At 39.1% G+C, this 19,038-nt stretch overlaps 1 long non-coding RNA gene across 1 annotated transcript; it reads right to left on the reverse strand.

Annotated features, from left to right (window-relative positions):
- Positions 1 to 1,842: 1,842 nt before the first annotated feature.
- On the reverse strand, positions 1,843 to 15,013 carry LOC308619382. Its single transcript, XR_014016170.1, has 4 exons — positions 14,484 to 15,013; positions 13,924 to 14,099; positions 13,177 to 13,268; positions 1,843 to 6,087 (listed from the first exon to the last, which is right to left on the reverse strand). It is a non-coding gene; the product is annotated as an uncharacterized lncRNA (long non-coding RNA).
- Between the last annotated feature and the right edge of the window lie 4,025 nt (positions 15,014 to 19,038).

Genomic DNA, 19,038 nt, shown 5'->3' on the forward strand with positions numbered 1-19,038 from the left:
TGATAAAAGGTGCATTTAAAACTCCCTGAACAGGAAGACTGAAGTGGAATACATGAGGAAATCCTCCTTTTTAAGCATATTTATATAATGCCTAACAAATAGAGTGGACCTCTCTTCTTTTTCCTTAAATAAACAATCGGCCTGGGAAACGCACATGTCTTATGGATGGTAGATCCAGCACCTTCACTGAGTGGGGCTCTGAAGGCGGCAGGAAATGAAAACAGACGAGGAGTAAGCACTGATGTATGGCAGTAAAATGATGTAGCCGGATTCAAAACTGCATGAAGGACAGAGATCGAAAGAAGATAGGGACGGAGAAGCACTGCGCTGAGAACATTATTTTACATTTTCACCAAACTACCCAGAAAAGACTCAACACTCCAAATAACACATATTGCTGCAAAGAGATTCACTTTAAAGAAAAAACATCAAATACAGGTACTCCTGAAGGTTGGATAACATGTGTCTTTTGTAACTATCATCTCTTCAAAAATAGATAAATTGACTAATTAAAATCATGTTTTTCCAACTCTTTACTTAATGTGGATGTTATAGACAATATAGCATTTATAAGTTTATTTTCTCCATCATGTCAGAGGAGAGCACACAGGGGTATTTTTCTGACGTTTTATGTTAATTCTAGCTCTCCATCTATGTTCAATTCCTTTGATGTAGATCTAAAGGCAGGAGTGGGTGACATTCAAACTATTTAAGAACTGATCTGGCATCAAGAAATCAGAACAGGCACCAGCCGCAAGCCTACAGTATAACTTTACAGATTGTGTGAAATGGGTGAAGCATAACCAATGCTTCTATCATTTTCAAATACAAAGGAAAACCAAATTGCTATAAGGTGATCAAGATTGACACGTTTTTGCATGAGAAATTTGACACCCAAAGTATCCTTGGATGGAGACATTATAACAACAGATTTCACAGAGTTAGTAAAATTCAAATATTGAGTAAAAAGAAATAGTTTTTTTTTAAAAAAGTACAATACAGAGAAAGAGGTAAGATAATAATGTATCTGAAAAATAGTTGACACTTTCATTTAACTGTAAGCATCACAGGAATCATACCTTCTGATGGGGCCACTTGTTACTACACACAACACACGTATCATTAGAATTTTGTGTTCAGATCTGGGAAATGGTCTAATTCAAAATAATGGCCAGAGAAAAAATGGCGAGGACGGTAAAGACACTTGAAACCTCATGATGAACAAGCTATAAACATCTGTGGTGAAAACAAGACTATTTGGGCAAAGTATCATGGTTGCTTCCAAGTATTTGAAAGAATAACAGGAGGAAGGGGGGAGCCGAGTGGGTCTCTGACCACTCGGAGGACCCCGAGTGGGTCATCCCGGGGGATAGAATGAGAACAATAGACCTTTTTCTAGTTAGGAAATATTTTGCTGTTCAACATAACAAACAACTTCATAACTGCGCTCTTCAACAAAAACGCAGATGCCTGGGGTTGAGAGTGAGTTTTTCATCGTTGAAAGTGTGAGAGGAAGCCTGGGCGATAGTAATGAGGGCTGCAGCCCAAGGCATGCAAATATTGGAGGAGGAATCTTACAAGATGATCGCATTAGGATGGTGATGGTTTATCACTGGTTACTGCAGCACTGAGACTGATTAAATCCTGAAAGTAGAGAAGTGAGCTGGTTTGATGCCATAGCCGGGTGACTGGCTGTGAGGTGCACCTCTCCTAATGAAGGCTTCTTACAATATTCAGGGCCACTTCTGAGAACCAGCGGGGCCAGTTAATTCTTTTCTCTGCCTACATGTTTAGTCAGTAGCTACACCCATGAAACCATTTCTGAGCATCTTGCAAAGCCTGTTTGAGTTATTGCTAAATAAGAAACAAAGATTTCATAATAAAGCAGACGTCACAATTAGTCTTGATTCAGAAATAGGTTCTTACGTAGAAACTTACTTATACATTCCTCAGGAACCATCTTGGTAGATCGTAGAAGAAAAGACAGCATATTATTTTAGGAGTTTTTTATTTTAAAGTTTTGAGGCAGCTTAACTCTCAAGTTCTCTCGAGTCAATTTTCGTGGTAAATAAATGTTTGTTGCAGAAAACTTAGAAAACATTAAAGCATAAAGAAAATAAAAATCACTTCAAGCCAAAAAACATGTCATCCATCAACTGCTCTCACAGAACTTCACCCAAATTGCTATTATAGGAATTTTCATTTTACCTACAACAGTTGTAAATGATCTGTTTCCTCAACTAGATTCTAACCTTTTTAAGGACAGGAAGTCTCTCTTCTTGGTATCTCCGGATGTTGCCTTCTCAGATTTGCTGAATGAGTAGCACAGTTGTAAATGTAACTCCACTTTTCAGAACAAGTCAGGCAAAAAACACATGTTAAGTGTTACATGTTGTATTCTGTTTCTGCCCACCCCCTGCCTCCAGAAAGATATGTTGAGTTTCTGATTCTCAGTACTTCCAGATGTGACCTTATTTATAAATAGGGTCACTGCAGATGAAATTAGTTATGTTTGGATGAGGTCGTACTGAACTAGGGGTGAGCTCCTAACCCAACATGACTGATGTCCTTTTAAGAAGATGGCCACGTGAAGACAGAGACACACAGGAATAATGCCATGTGACCCCGAAGGCAGAGATTGGACCTATGCAGCTGTCAAACAAAGAACACCAACAATTGGCAGCAATTCACCAGAAGCTAGAAAGAGGCGAGGGAAGATTCACCTCCAGGTTTCAGTGTGAGCATGGCCCTGCTGACCACCTGATTTCAGATTTCTAAACTGCAGAACTGTGAGACCATAAATTTTGGCTGTTTTTTGTTTTGTTTTGTTTTGTTTTTGCAGTACGTGGGCCTCTCACTGCTGTGGCCTCTCCCGTTACGGAGCACAGGCTCCGGACACGCAGGCTCAGCGGCCATGGCTCACGGGCCCAGCCGCTCCGCGGCATGTGGGATCTTCCCAGAGCGGGGCACAAACCCGTGTCCCCTGCATCGGCAGGCGGACTCTCAACCACTGGGCCACCAGGGAAGCCCTTGTTTTGTTTTTATTAATTTATTTATTTTTGCTACTTCTTTTTTCACAATTTTTTATTTTATATCGGAATATAGTTGATGAACAGTGGTGTGTTAGTTTCAGGTGTACAGCAAAGTGATTCAGTTGTACATATACATGTATCTATTCCTTTTTCAAATTCATCTCCCATTTAGGTTATTACATAATATTGAGCAGAGTTCTCTGTGCTGTACAGCAGGTCCTTGTTGGTTATCTGTTTTAAATACAGCAGTGTGTACATGTCAATCCCAAACTCCCAATCTATCCCTCCCCTGGTGGTCCAGTGGTTAAGACTCCTTGCTTTCACTGCTGGGGCCTGGGTTCAGTCCCTGGTAGGGGAACTAAGATCCCCCAAGCCTAGCAAACGAATACAATAAACTGTTTTTATTAGACTCTCTTCCTTATAGCTTAGTTCCTTGGTCCAGCAGTTGCTGTATCTTATTGGTTTATTGGCACCAGAGTAAGGGAAGAAATCAATTAGATGTGCGTTTTGGTTTTTTTGTTTTTTCCCTTCTTTCTATGGTTGGTTGAGTTTGAGAAACATAGCTGTTATGAACTGGGAGCTGCACAATATTAGAGGAGCTCCGGTCTCTGAGTCAGACAATACTTTCGTTCTTTTAATCTCTGTAAGACAGTACTTTCATGATGTTGAAAGAAAGTGGTCTATGGGTTTCACGTGCTCATTCGTTTCTTACTACACCTTTATAAATGCAATGCTCTGTGAATATCTATGTTTTATCCACAATGCTTCCAGCCTTCTGTTTAAAGGTGAAAGATTCAAGTGTCTGAAGAATCCTATACCCCAAACTGGCATTTCTTGCTCAGGTTAGAGAATAGCCCTCAGGTTAGAGGGCTTTGGTGGAACATCCCACAGTGAAACGACTTTGAAGAACTTCCAGGCTCTCCACTCCAGAAAAATAGATGTTCTGAACTTTTACTCCTTTCTTAGGAGGCAGAGGGACAAATGTGTAATTGATTAAAAGAAAGTTACAGTCTCCTTAGGGCTTAATCTAATCTGCTCTTGTATGGAGCAAAGTCCTAGGTGAAACCTTAAAAAGAGGGACAAATTTCTCCCTAAATATATGAGGAAGAGTTAGAATGACCTAGCATGGCCCCTGAACAAAAGAAATTTAATCGCAGTAATCTACAAATATACATATCCTTCTTTAATGTGTAAATGCAGATATCTTATAATAAAAGATGGTAAACGCTTTAGTGAAACATACTAAGAGCTGAGCACATAAATGCATCAATATTCCCATTAGAAGGAAAAATATCATGTGAATGGTGGACAGAGGACTGGAGCTTTCCCTTTCCATACACCCAATTCCAAAGAATGATTAATTTGTGACCTTATATTTAAGTACCTAACCGATTAATGATGATTTTGTATCTCTACAGACACACTACAAAATAAGCAGGATTTAATTAGATTCATGCTACAAATGATGCCACAACGTTTCTAACTTAGAAAAACGAAAGACAAAACTGTTGGGCTGTTGCAGAAATTACTTATTTTTAATTTTTAAATATTTCCAAAGTCAGGGGCTAATGTCTGCTTTATCTTATGTTGATGTTGTATATTTAAGTTATATTATTTCCGAGGCACTTGCAAATAATTGGCCTTGGAGCACATGGTATTTTTTAAAGTTACAAAAAAAACACAAAAAATGGGAAATTTTCCTCTTTGCTTTCCATTCACTCAAGATACTCTCTTAATGAGTATGATATTTCGTAAGATGTTTTCAATATGTCTAATGTTAGATTGCAGTAATTTACTTTCATATCTATCAAAAGGCATGATAAAAAGTGAATAAATTTATTCTTAGAATTCACAAAATAAACATAAATGGCACGGTAAGAATAAAATGTCTTAAAAACTTGTGTGCAGAGATACAGAACCCTTTAATTTTGTCCTTTTTATTAGTGGACCATATTTATTGATTACCTGGGATGCTAATAAGGGTGCAATCTACTTGCCACAACCATGAAACTAAAAATATTCATTGACTTACAAAATTTAAAAAATCTTGATTTACAAGACATTTGAAAAACAGATGATTTGGAAGTAAGAAAAAGAAAGAAGAAATCCCACATAGTGTGTAACCTTTGTTCTCAATTTAATGCTTTACATTTGTAATCATAAGGTCTTGCATTCAGACATTTTAGGCTATAATCTGGGTACAAAGCTAACTTTCTGTAAACTTTGCGTCTTTCACTTACAGTTTAAAAATATTTATTTCTGTCTTGTTTATAAGGTAAAGTCATTTTCATTTGGTTTCTCTAAGCTTTGATCTTCAAGGGTTTCCTGGGAGACTCAGTCAGGGAATAGAGAACAGGGAGGCAGGAGAATCAAGAGAATAAGACTTGACAATGGCCCTCAGTGCAACCAGCCCAGTGTCTGGCATAGAACTGGGAATCAATGAAGATTTGTTGAATGACTGAAAGTATTCTGCTGGAAACACACACACACACACACACACACACACACACACGTGCTACATTTCCTAATACAGGTTACATAAGGCAGTGTTTCCATCAGGTGAGAACCCCAGGGCAGCCATGCTTTAGATTCAGAATAGTACCTGATAATACCTGAATGTTATCAACTGAAAAGCCCATAATTGCCTCAATAGCCACTTAGATCATCACAGAAGTACCTTCATGGTTTACAAGGACATCTGCACAAAATGTATTTTAAAAAGAGGGTCCCAATGAATGCGAGGATATTGTTTCATACAGCAGGAATTCTGGAATAATATCTAGTCTTTTATACCAAAGAGGCTTCTTGCAAATGAGATCTGGCCATGGGGACATTCATCCCTTAACTTACACAAAGGGAAATTTACCCACTGGCCACGGCCAAAGTAATTTTTTAAGAGAGTGATTAATGAAAAAAATATGCAAAAAACCCTGACCAGTATTCCTCAAGACTCCCAAGGTCATCAAAAACAAGGAAAGTCTGAGAAACGTAACAGCCAAGAGGAGGCTAAAGAGACATTGACAACCAAATGTAAGGTAGTATCTTGGAAAGGATCCTGGAAACAAAACAAAAAAAAAAGGACATTAGGTTAAAGACTAAGACAATCTGCATAACATACAGGCTTTATTAATAATAATAGGTAATATTGGTACATTAACTGTAACAAATGTACCCTATCAATGTAAGACGGTAATAATAGGGGAAACTGGGTGCAAGGTATAGGGAAACTCTCTGCGCTGTCACAATCTTTCTTTAAGTCTAAAACTGTTTTCAAAAATGAAATTTGTTTTAAAAACAACTGTTTAATATATATATGCATATATGACACTCTAGCTAACGATGCATCTGAAATCTTACTCATATGAAGTTTAATTCATATAACACACACACATCCATGTGTATATGACAATAAAATTTCTTTTTTTTTCCATGCAAAGACCCTAATAAAATGAAGAAATACATTTCCTGAACTGCATTATTGAAGACAGTTTGTGATGACCTTCAAGGGTAGCAGAATATGCTACCCCAAAATATATCCCTTTGGCATAAGGATTGTTTTGATTCTGAAGGCAACAGAAGAAGAAAAGCTCTCTGCTCTCCCATTATTTGCCCAAGAGCAGTACACAAATTTTGAAAGGTGCCTCCTCTCCCCTTTCTACCAGGAAGAACAGGAAATAATCATCGGAGACAATCCTAGACCCATATCAGCCCAGAGGCAGTACCAGAGGAATCTATATAACAAACTTTGCCAAAACTAGCTCTTATCTGCCATCATCTTCCCACATATTTGCCTTCCCAGAATTTGCTGCCCTCAGAAGCTCAAAGTCTTTTTCTTCTGGTTTGCCATTTCTCTATATTATCGTTCTTTTGTTAAGATGCTACATAAACCCAAGTTCTAACCACCGCTTTGAGTTACTCGTCACTGGGTGCTTCCGTGTATATGTGCAATAAAAATGTTCATAAACTTCTGCTGGCTTTTTTCTTGTTAATTAGTCTTTTGCCAGTCTAATGGCAGAGCCCTAGCCAGTGAACCTAAAATGGGTAGAGGGACAAGATATTTTTTCTTCCCCTACAACCTTAACTCCCACTGATATACTTAGAGTACCAGTTCTTAAGAAATTTCTTCCCAGACCTGGACACTTCTTGTATCTCTAGCTAGGAAAGATAAGCCCATGAGGCACAGGAGCCCTTGTGCAGCTGTTTCTGTGATTATAAAACAAACAGCTATTCTACTGTCAATGAGCTATATGTTGAAGAGAAATTACAAGCGACTCACTTGCTAACAAAAAGTCTTGGGCTTTAAAAAGCAGCTTCTCTCATGGTCTAGGGAACAAGGAGATGTTCTTTAACCCAAGCATCCTACAGCCCTGGTGTGTGCATATATGTAGGTGTTCAATTCATATGTTTAGAATTTAAATGAAGAGAAAAAAATGTGTTTTTCCCCAAACTTGGCTGCAAACAGATAATGCTACCATATCATTCACCCTAAAAGGTTGGTGTGAGTTTTATTTTTCCTATATAAAGATTGAAAAAAAACACAATAATAAGACAAGACCTCTCGTGATTAGCATATGCACTGCAGAATAGCAGATGTTACAGTGTATCCTAAGGACAAAAGAAGCTGCACAAATTGAATACGCCAGCTATAACAACCCTGGAGCTCAGTTTTGCCAAATGTTTGAAGCACAGGAAATGACTTGAGCCACTCTGTATTTCTTTTTATTTAAAGCGTGACTAAAGGTTGAGTCTTTCAGATCCCAGGCAAATAGCTCATTAAAGCTATGGCCGTCATCTGCAAATTTCTCCATGAGGTTGCTGTGCACATTAACCCAAAGAGTTATTACTTCAATTACCTAAAGTAATAGGTTGATGATAAGACCCCTATCTTATCATCAACTTATGACTGAGTTATTTGCAGTCGTCCAGACTGTATGGTCTAAATTAGAGGGGCTGAATAAGGAATTAGAGGAAATATCAAAAATTTAAAAAATCTCAGTGTGCTATTGTTTCACATTTTTTATTCTCTGGATTATAAGCCTTGTACTTCTGCTTTCATCCTACAAATATTTATGAGTGTTTTCATCCAATTCTCATTTGTAATTACAGACACTCAAAACATACTAAGGGGGCATGGAAAAATTTTTTTTTTAAAATTCAAGTAATCTATAATCGTTTAGTGGATTAATTTTATCAGAAATTGTAGAATTTTGTAATTCTGTAGACTTTTGCCTAAAGGAAAAATCAGGAATATTTTTGGACAGATATTGTACCTATATGTGCATATATTTATTTCTGAACAAACAACCATTAAGTCATTTGACAGTTTATTCTGGCATAGGACTGAAGGTCATATGTTTAGCCTCAGTGTGTGACAGTTGACTTTCTTTTACAATCTCTGACAACACGGTTAAAGGATTCCAGCTGTATTGGTCACAAATTTATCATCAGTGACAGAAAAACAAGTCAAAGTACAAGCAGATTGGGCCAATAACATCATGATTTGCATATGCATGGCAAGTCTTTTAAATCCTGTTCCCTTGTTTCTATTTGTCATGTGCCCAGATTACATTGCCACTGCAATCCTAAATCGTATCAAGGATATACAGAAAGGGAGTGGCTTTCAAGTGGTTGTATGTATGAAATATATTTAGTGTAAACGGCTCCTGGAATTATCAAAATAACGAAACTGAAGATGGATGACTCCTTTGCTCTGTCCAAACTTCATCCTCTCAGAGCCCAGCTTAGAAATCATTTCCTCTGGGAAACAAACTATCCTCCACTTACCCACCGCCTCAGATAATTCGTCTCTATTGTGCTACATGGGAACTCTGTACTTTCTGTTCAGTTTTTCTGTAAACTGAAACTGCTCTAAAAATTAAATCTGCTCGGGACTTCCCTGGTGGTGCGGTGGTTGGGAATCTGCCTGCCAGTGCAGGGGACATGGGTTCGAGCCCTGGTCTGGGAGGATCCCACATGCCGCGGAGCAGCTAAGCCCGTGCACCACAACTACTGAGCCTGCGCTCTAGAGCCCGCGAGCCACAACTACTGAGCCTGAGTGTCACAACTGCTGAGGCCCGCGTGCCTAGAGCCTATGCTCCGCAACAAGAGAAGCCACCGCAATGACAAGACCCGCACTGCAACGAAGAGTAGCCCCTGCTCGTCAGAGCTTGAGAAAGCCCGCGCGCAGCAGCGAGGACCCAACGCAGCCAAAACAAATAATTAATTAATTTAAAAAATTAAATCTGTTCCCTTTAAAAATGTATTGCAAAATAAAATGTTTAGGGGTCAAGATTTTGTTTCATGTGACCGAGCCATATTAAAGTTTTCTCAAACGCTACAACTGCCATTAGTGTATTTAAAAACCCTAATGTCAGCATATTAAGATTAACTTGGCCAAGCTGTAGTTTGAATGCCTCAGATTCTTTGCATTTCTGACACGCTGCCAGGAATCATTACTTGGCAAAACAAGTCTCTCCTTAGGGAAGCTTCCTGACTTCTTCTTCTTCTTTTTTTTTTTTTTATACAGCAGGTTCTTATTAGTCATCTATTTTATACATATTAATGTATACATGTCAACCCCAATCTTCCAATTCATCCCACCACCAGTCCCCGCCACACTTTCCCCCCTTGGTGTCCATACGTTTGTTCTCTACATCTGTGTATCTATTTCTGCCTTGCAAACTGGTTCATCTGTACCATTTTTCTAGAAGGAATCTTCCCTACTTCTAAACCTACTTTTCTGTCAGCAGCCTGCTAATGTTTAAAGTATATTAGGTAGAGTTCCCTGTGCTATACAGTGCAGGCTAACACAATATTATAAAGCAACCACACTCAATAAAAATTAATAAAAAATAAAAATATAAAGTATATGTGCACACAAGGGAAGAGTTTCATGTTTAGTCATAGTATTTATTTGAGGATTCTATGTGAAGTTTTTATAACTTGTATAATAAATTTATTACACTAATAGATTATATTCAAATAGTATATTTTTGACTCAAATCTATAGTGCCGAGATTATTTCCTCCATCAAGATAAATCTTTAAAAGACTGCCCCAATATATACTTTCAGCTATTGTGTGCTCAATACTATTAAACTCAAAAATACTAAAATAATTAAATTAATTAAAATTATAATTTATCTAGAATCTCTTATCCTTCCAAAAATATTTTAAATTACACAACTTCCAGACCAGGTGTGAGAAGCTGAGAAGATAAAAGAGAACATTCCTACCATTAAGGAATTTACACTTTCCTGAGTGAAAGGGACCAATGAACAGACAATTATAATACAGTACAATTATTTCTACAGTAATGGATAAGTATAAGATTTTTAGTGAGTAAAAATTGTTCACATACCTATTGCTTTTATGCCAGTCTGAAAGATACTGCAGCGTTAAAATAGGATAAGAAAAATGATTAGGAAAGGAAAGAAAAGGTGGAGGAATAGTAAGGATATGATGATGGTCTCTGACTTGGGGAAGTGGGGAGATGAAGGCATGGTGCATGGGAGCAGGACCTGATTTGGGGGCTTGTTGGAGGTGAGAAGGGGAGAGTGATCAATGCAGATGGAATTTCAGATGCAAGAACTGGGCTTTAGATTTGAGAAACCAGGAAATGAATGTGCATAACCAGCGAGTCTGTGTAACGTGTGAAAACAAGAGAAGGCGTTAACATTTAGAAGTTGACATCAACAGGTTAACAGAAGAAGACCTTGCAAAGAATCCTGAAAAGACTCAAAAATTAGAGAGAAAAAAGCATAGAGTGCAAGGTCAGGAAACTCAAGGCAAGAAAATGTTTCAAGAGGTAAGTGATAAAGAGGGTTAGGTGGGGAAGAGAAGTAAACGTGATCAAGACGAAATGTGCTCGGGCCTTGCGGCGTGGGTACTGTCATCATCTTAACGGAAATTTAAGATGGTTCTGTTTCAGCTGCCCACTCTCAGTGTCCAGCTCACTAACCACCATCCATTCACTTATTCAGAAATATTTATTAAGGGCCTATTATGTCCCAAGAAATGGAGTTCTTTCAAAAGAAAAGGTGAGCTTTTTCAGGTTTGGAATATATCAAAGACAAAACAGACCCAACTCTTTGCCCTTGTGGTGTACCCATTCCAGAGGTAGGGAAGACAGACAATAAAAAATATATATATTTTTTTAATGGATTGAAGAATGAATGGAAAGTGATGGATTTAAGATAATGAATATGTACTAGTATGAAAGTACATTAACTAAATATGACAGCAAGAGATTTTTTTCTAATTCAACAGAAAAGAAACTGGAAAATTTTTGCATAGCATTGATGCTGGCAGAGAAAGAAGAACTGAAAATAAGGGGAAAAGAAAGCAGATAAATGGTGAATTAGCATTGCCATGAAGAGGGAAAGGGCTAGATTTCAAAGTACAGATGGAGAGATTAGACTTACACCAAAGCGACTTTGCTAGCATGATCTGGATGCAAGGAGAAAGGAAGTAAAGTCACAGGTAGGTTGATAATAATAGAGGAAATTCCATTTTATACTTTCAGGGAAAGTAAAAGGTTTCCTCCTGACAGTGAAAGGAAAAGAATAGCGATAAAGGGGTTAGAAGAGAATTCGAACGCTTGAATTATATAATTACCATCGGGCATGAGAGAGAGGACAGCAAAGACAGCCACTCCCATTGTTAGAGTTTATGATTTGCCCTCATAGCACCCTAGCTGCCTGAATTTGAAAATAGAGAAGCTGGATAGTTGTGTCATTATAGGTCCAGTAGATGGACAATGGCGCAAAGGTTACTGGCAAGAAGGTAATGCACTAATGGGTTGTGGGTTCTAGAAAAGATGAAGCACGGGGAAAAGCAAGAGAGGCCTGATAGGCAAGAAGGAGAATGCCCACAGATCTAGAGGTGCAAGTTTGAAAGCCTCATGAAGTCCAACTTATCGATTCTTTCTTTCATGGATCATGCCTCTGGTGCTGGATGTACAAAGTCATTGCCAAACCCAAGGTCAGCCTAGATGTGCACCTATGTTATCTTCCAGGAATTTTATATTTTTGCATTTTATATTTAGGTCTGTGGTCCATTTTGAGTTAATTTTTGTGAAGGGGTACTGTGAAGGTCTGTGACCGTTCATTATTTTTGCATGTGGGTGTTCAGCTGTTCCAGCACTATTTGGTGAAAAGACTATCTTTGCGCCATTAGATTGCCTTTGTTCCTTTGTCAAAGACTGGCTAAATATGAAGATCTCCCTCGACCTATGATGTTGTTACATCCTGATAAACCCATCCTAAGTTGAAAATATCATAAGTCAATAATGCATTTAATACACCTAACCTACACCTTAGGGGGACATTGTTCCCTCCTCTCTGACCCCATTTTGGCCAAGAAGACCCAGTCTGAACCTGCTGTCTAAAAAAATAAATAAAATAAAATTTAAAAATTAAAAAAAAAAAGACCCAGTCTGGATATTGCTGACAACTTGCAAATAATTTTTTCTTCTCCCAGTTTTGATCTACTTTGCATTGCTGGCAAATGCCACCTAGGAAAGACTACAGCACTTTGTGGTTCTCTTCTGTGGCCTGGATACCAGGGTTTTTTGAGGATCCAGAAGTCACCCTGAGGAGGGGAAAGTTGTCCTGACAACCTCTAGTGGTTTGGGGAGAAGGATGAATTGACTCCCTTTTTCCCAACAGATGTCACATAACACCCAGCATACAGAGGGAGAGCTGTTCCCAGGTACTACAGAGGAACATGCACCCTGATGTCCAGAATTTGGTTTGCTAGAGTCACTTGTGGTAAGACTACAGGGGCCAAGCTGAAATCATAATTGGTACAGAGACACTGTGTGTGATATGAATCACACAGGGTCTGGAGGAGACTGTACCAAACTAGAGAGACAGTGCCTTTTCTGAAAGTGCATCCACAGATGTCTTGATGACTATGGTTATGAGAGATGAGTGTGTACATATCATACTGGGGCTTTTCCTGGAGTTGAGGTCATTGTCAGAGCAAATAAGGGTTTGTTTACTCCTGTAGCCTATGAACTGTTCACCTCAAGGCTATTCCTGCACAGACAAGAAAATGAAAATAGAAGAAAGGGAAATCCTATAATCTTTTATCATCCAGCCAGAGTTTTGTCGACTCAGATAGAAATGATCTTTACTGCTTACCAATGTTGCCGGCCACTAAGGGGGGCTACCCTCCCCAAGGCATGGAGAGTCAGAAGGTCAGGTCAATATAAGCTTGAGAAATCTTCTGGTTTCTGAAAAAAAAAAAAAAGAAGTAGATCCAAACTTTTACTGAACCATTTTTTAAAAAGTTCTACTGACATCTGACATGCTACAGACTGCACATAATTAAAGTGTACAATTGGATTTGTATGATGTACATATAAACCCATGAAACCATTGTAACCATTCTAATGAACACTTCCATCACCCCTATATTCACCCTGTGCCCTTTAGTAATCTCTCCCTGCCCTCACTGACCCTCAGGGAAACCACTGATTTACTTTCTTTGACAGTAAATTAGTTTGTATTTTCTAGAATTTCACATGACTGGAATCATAACATGTTTGCTTTTTTAAAAAATCCTGGTTTCCTTCATGCTTCATAATTATTTTAAGATTCATAAACACTATTTTTGTGAACAGTTCATTATCTTCCTTGCTGAGTAGTATTCCACTGTATGGATACACCGGTACTTGTTTATCTATTCAGCTGTTAATGGACATTGGGCCTGTTTCCATTTTGGGGCTATTACAAATAAAGCTGCAAATTTTAAATGTACAATTTGATGTTTTGATACATGCTTAAACCTTTGACACCAAAGGTGTCCTCTGGCCTTTTTAATCCATCCTTTGTGACTCATAAAATTATTGGTACAAGGACATATCCTACCTTTTGGAGGATACTCACATGGAGTGGATATTCACACATCCATACAAATAGCCAGGAATGTGCTATGAAGCCTTAGTCCTCACTGTATCTCACGGCCATGCTTGCTTCATTGGTGTCCACCACGTTACGGGGTTATTTTATTTACAATTCCAAACACCCTGTCACTTAATGCATAACCTCTTCAGAGTGCATTTCTAAAATATAATTTCATAATCTTTGTAACTATCACACAAAATAAAAATATTTAAACTATGATCAGAAATGGATAAGGTGAAGGAGCTGACAATTCACAGAATAAAAAAAAGTGACCAATAAACATATGAAAAATATCCAACTACAGTAGCAATAAAGATATACAAACTCAAATACAACCACCTATTTAAATTGTTTGCCCACATTTGGCAAGCCAAGGACAGAGGCCTCAGAAGAAACCAAACCTGCCAACACCTTGATCTTAGACTTCCGGCTTCCAGAGCTGAGTGAAATAAATATCTGATGTTTAAGCCACAGAGTCTATGCTATTTTGTTATGGCAGCTGGAGCAGACTAGTACGCTATGAAAGGTTAGAAATATCTCACCTGTATTCTGGAGCTGAAAGTTTACCTTCATCAGCATTGTTTTTCCATTTCTACCAGTCTTTTATCTCTACATCCAGAAATAAATATGAACATTAAGGAAGAACCTAATAACAAGGATTCATTGGTCAAAGTATGCGTGGCAGGTCCTGTAACTGGTGCTTCACAGAATGCCAGTTTACTCTGCACCTAACAGTCCAGGGCACTTTGGGCCATAGACATTGAGTAACCAGCCCAAGATCATACCATCAGCACAAAGGTGGGGACGACATTTGAACGCACATCTGTCAAAGAGCTGAGTTTGCTGGAAGGAGCGGAGGCTTGGGTTTGAACCCAGGCGTGTTGTTAAATCTCAAAGTCTGACCTTGGGAGAGATTACTTGTCTTCCATGAGCCTCAGTTTCTTCATCTGTAAAACGAGGGGAGTAATATTTACTTTGCAGGATTGGAAAAAGGATTCAAGGAGATAACATGCAGAAGAACAAGAACATAGTAGATATCCCAAAGCGGTCAGCTCCTCCGCTGTAGCTTGCAGAGGCAAAGCCGAGACAAGAATCCTTGACCCTGGTGTTAGCAGAAACTGCCTTATTTCAGCAGGGCTTTTTGGTTTCAATAAGGAAAAAGCCTATTTCTGTGTTGCTTTATATGTGATTGTTTAAAAATTAAACAAGCTTTTATCTGTCAGGTGACTGATCTGTCACAGGTAGATCAGTCACCTGATAGACTGGGGCCCTCACAAGCTGGGGCCTGTGACTAGGTACATTTTGGGATGTCTGTGCTCACCCCTGGGCACAGGACAAAGGAAAATCAATTGGAGACTGGCCTGTCTTAACAAGTCAGGGCTGAGCTACAAGCAATAGTGTGTGTGTGGAAATATAATGTGATCAAGGAATTCTGATTTGAATTTAAGTCTGTTTTTAACTTGTGTTTCTTAAAGAAATCACTATTCAATCATGGCGAAAAGTACTGCTCAGCTACAATTATCTCAAAAAATAAAAAGTTTAATTTAAGAAAAAGAAGAAGAAGGAGTGCCACTCAGGAGTCAGCCACACTTGGAGTCAAAGCCAGCTCCTTCTATTTTCTAGATAAGTGACCTTGGCTAAATTCCCTAACCTCCCCAAACCTGTTTTCCTCATCTGTAAAATGACCACAATAATAACCACCTCACAGCTTGGTAGTGAATAACAAATTCAATCACATATGTAGTATTTATTTAACTCGGTATAGTCTTCGCAAGAACTTTATGAAATAGGTACTATCATCATCCTCATTTTCCTGATGAGGAAGCTGAGATTCAGAGAAGTTACGTCACTTGCCCAAGGTCACACAGCCAGTAGGCGGTAAAGCTGGATTCCAGAGGCTGTGCTTTTAGCCTTTATGGGATGACTGCCCCTGAGTAAATATCAAACACCTGCAATTGCTTCAAAGGAAAAATAATCCCTTTTTTTTTAAACATCTTTATTGGAGTATAATTGCTTTACAATGTTGTGTTAGTTTCTGCTGTATAACAAAGTGAATCAGCTATACATAAACATATATCCCCATGTCCCCTCCCTCTTGCGTCTCCCTCTCACCCTCCCTATCTCACGCCTCTAGGGATGGGATAAAAATAATAAAAATAATTCCTTTTAATTCGACTGTTAATTAATTTTTGTTTTTATTTTAAGAGAACTTTGTACAACAAACTGACTAAAACATAACCTATAAATAGGAATGCTTTCACAAAATTATATGAATGATGGTTTGTTTCAGACTTAAACTAGTTTTAGCTAAGAATTATGTTTTTAATTACACAAATGACATTGAGGATAGAATTACAGAGTTAATGTAAATGAAATTAAATAATGTTATGAGCATGGAAGATGAGAAATGTTTATCAAAAAACCACAGAGGAATGGGGAATTTGTTTACTGGGTAAAGAGTGCTTTTTTTGGTTTTCAAATATACTATACATAATGTCCTTTACATATTTTAAAATCAAAATGTACATTTAATATAAAATATCAAAACATTCTTCTTCCAAACCGCCATACCCACGTATTTTTTCCAGTCTTACTTTTAAGTTATATAAAAAGGTAATCACAGTATATGGGAATTTTCACCATTTTCCATCTTCTCTCAAACACATATCTTATATTTATCTGTTCTTTTCTTTATTCAACATGTATTAAGCACAGACCCTGCCCTGGGTGCTCAGGACACAGCTTGAAGACACTCAGAGACAGGAAGGTAATTATGAGAATGTGAGTGAGAAGTGTTTCCACTGTAGAGTTCTCCAGCTCAGTTGGAAGACAGGTGAAGAAAGCAGGAGGGGACTGTACTCAGGTGAGCAGATACTGTATGGCAAAGGCCTGAGCCTGGACAGTGGGGTAGGTTTTAACTGATGTGGCTTCCAAGGCTGTAAAGAGGGGTTACAAGAAAGATATGGGGAGTGGAATGCCCCCTATGCCATGCCCTGGGGTTAAGATAGTTTAAGGGTTTTAAACATCAGAATGTCTAAACATGATCAGATCTGTGTTTTAGAACTTTTATTGGGGGGAGTGTGGAAACCAAATTGGATCTAAGAAATTTGGGGGCAAGGAAATCATTCAGGAGACTAACTGCTGCTGCTGTTGTCACAGGAAAAAGTATAAGGGTCTGAACGAAGGCAGTGGCCATGGAAACCAACGGGAAGGAAAGGGGTTGGGGGTAGATTCCAGTCCTTCCTTTGTGCTAATAAACCTGTTTCTCACATTTTTCTCCATCTCATATGTATTATTTGTTAATGACCCAGCAGTAATTAGTTGAACTAATATTGTTATTATTTTGTGCCAGACGTAATTTCATTGTTGCAAGAAATCTGAGGCACAGAGTTGAAGCGACTTGGCCAAAATCACACAGCTGGGCAGGAGCAAAGAGACAAGATCCAAACCAGCTTTGTGTGAATCCACAGCCGATGCTCTTCCAGTTCACCCACCCGCCCCCGTACTGCTTCCTGTTTCCGGTTTTTCTCTCAGTGACTGGCAGCCTTTTAACCTGAACCCGTCTCCTTCCTTTCTTAAAAGAATAACTTATTGGCTTACTAATCTTCCCAACTGCTGTCCAATCTACTGCTTTCCATATCATGTTGGTCTGGTGCCTCTGCAGCGTCTGCAATATTCATCTTCTCATCAGACATTTTTTTCCTTAAATTTCAGCCATTTGGTTTCTGTGCCATCTAAATTTACTGACGTTGATCACTGTCTGGAAAAATTCAAAGTATTTCTTCATCCTTCCTTCCCTGCGCTTATCAGAGTACTTTGTGTTAGTAACAGCTCCTTTATTCTTGAAACTCTTTTCCCCATATGTGCTGCAACACTTTGCTTTCCCAACATGTCCCTGGGTCACTCCAGAGGCTCCTTCTCTGGCTCTTAAGGTGTTCTCTCTTGATAAAGAAAAACAGTTCCTTTTCTCCTTCTATGTTCTGTGCGTGCCCCTAGAGATGTTGGGTTTTCTTTTGTTTCCTATGTTTGTTTAAATCCTCTGCTGTTCTCTTTCAACGTGAAGACTTCTGTTTCAGTGATTTACTGACAACATATGTTTCACACAACCTCCCCAAACATTCCTGCCCTGCCAGTCACCTCGTCTGCCGATGACGAAGAAGTATACAAAGAATTCATTCTGCTGTGTAAGCTTTCTGCCTGACCCCCACCTCCCCAGGTGCTTAAATTTCTTTGATCATGAAAATAAATGCCAAGCAGGTATTAAGCTTACAGAATTAGAATTGAAGCCTGCAGGTGAGAGAGAGAGACAGACAGACAGACTAGGTCAGCTGAATATTCCCAGCGGAATGCACCTCAGTTCACAGCTCAAGCTCAAGTTCCTGGAGGACCAGGAACCTCTGTCCTATACTTAGCTCAGAGCCTCCAGAGCTAGTATGACTCAACCAGCAAGCATACCATTGAACCAGCACTTCACCAGGCTGACAGCGCGTCTGGGAGTCCTGTGTGGTCAGTGACGACAATTCTTGCTGGGCACTCTCAGGATGACCCAGGATTGATACTGATCTGAAACCTAAGCGCCAATAAGACTCAAGAGTTCCAGCCTTGAAATGATAGAATCCAGGGGTTTCTGTTCCAAGCAGAGTGCACCTTTCATCTCCAATATCTATACAGGTTTGTCCAAAACACAATTAAGAAAGAAAAAGAAAAACAAAAAACCCACAACGGTGTTCGTGACCTCTGCTCCCTCCATCCCCACCCCAATGTCCAGAAGATGGGAATTCAGACAAAAACTTAGACAAAAAAGCAACATCCCTAAAATTGTGCTTTACTGGGTTTGTTTGTGGGGTGTTTTTTCCCCCGGTTTTATTTTTCTTTGGGGGGGGGATGGGGGAGGAGAGGGGAGGACCTGGGCGCAGAGGAGGAATCCAGGCTCTCAAGCCTCTCCTCCACCCTTCTTTTGCGGGGTGGTCTTCAGCGCACTGAAGGGAACACTTGTTGGGGAGTACCCTTTCTGCTTGGTGCCTCCCACCGCCAGCCAGGCAGCCACAGGCAGAGGGGGAGGCTCTGATCTGGGCTTGGCTGTGAGTCAGGAAGGCA

This window comes from Mesoplodon bidens (assembly GCF_964165515.1).
Source record: "Mesoplodon bidens genome assembly, chromosome: 6".
NCBI lineage: Eukaryota > Metazoa > Chordata > Mammalia > Artiodactyla > Ziphiidae > Mesoplodon > Mesoplodon bidens.